Raw genomic sequence first — 1,368 nt, forward strand, 5'->3', positions numbered from 1 at the left:
AATACTTATGCTTCTACTTAGATTAAATAGTATCCTTTTGTATATTACCAAGAATAAAACTCACTGAGTCAAACATTGTTATCAAGAAGAACATTTCTTGAGGATTGGTCTTCCGAAAGAGAAGAATTTGAGAACATTTACATGCAGCATTTATATATAAAAATAATATTTCTGTAAAAGTATATAGAAGTTTATTTGACTACATTGCCTACTGCAAAGTGAATGCAGAAAAGTCTTTCCAGCAAAAGCTTCTGAGTGTGTAGAGGAGCACTTTACTGCACTTCACACGGCTTTCTCACTTCACTGCTGCCATAACAATGAACAATGGAAATACAGATTGCAGTTATGTCCATTGTAGCTGAAGTCTCACTGGAAAGGAGAAATACTTCAGCCTGATGGTAATAAGAGCTTGACAAAATGTTCTTCAAATTTACCCATTTACAGCTGATGTGTAAGACAAGTGGAATTCTCTGTGCCCTTTGCAAACTACACTCACAGAGGGTGTCGGTAGATTTTGAACCCTCGACCGAAGAGGTGCAACATGCTAACCACTAAGCCACTATGCCTCTACATAGAATGTTCTTAAGCATAAACAAATATATCTTTAAAACATATATAATATTAAAACTAATTATAAACATAATTTTATTTCATTTTTTGGCTAAATAAAAAGTACATTTGACTTCTTTCTCCTTAATGAATCTTAGAGTTGTGAAAAATGACAATCCTATTGCTTTAAGGATGGTATTTTTATTCTTTTAATTGAATCTTTTATTGCTTGTTTGTCCATTTGTAGGTAGCAGGTGGCATTCGGAAGAAAAACACATAAAACCTTCTCAAACACATCTTACATCCAGGATAAGTCCTGGATCGAGCATGTTAATCCGTCGGTCGTCTTTGTGCAATCTGCAGTAGGTTTTTTCAAATCACAGTGCATACAGCACACAGCTCAATAAGCCTAGCGCTTTGTTTCTGTTGTTTCTGTTGCAAGATTAAGGTTATTTAATGTGCATTAAATTAATGTGTGTCTGGATATCATGAGCATGAATCTACTGTTTATATTATATACAAACAAATTCATTTATCATCCCCAAAGCATAAATATAATGAGCATGTTAAACAAATGAGTGTATTCTCTCACTGTTAGTGTTGTTGGTATTCTTTTTTTGCTAACAGCATGACCCTGTGTTTGTGTGGATGTGACTTTAACCATTCAAGTCCAGTAACAGCCAGTGTGGGTGTGAGCACAAAAGGCTATAAGCTGTCCAAATGACACAAATGCACATTTCTATCCTCTATAGGCAAACAGGTACATTATTTGAGAGCATTGTCCCGTAGTGGACTCATCACATTAGGTTCACAGGAGCA

This window comes from Silurus aristotelis, assembly GCF_946808225.1.
Source record: "Silurus aristotelis genome assembly, chromosome: 23".
Lineage (NCBI taxonomy): Eukaryota > Metazoa > Chordata > Actinopteri > Siluriformes > Siluridae > Silurus > Silurus aristotelis.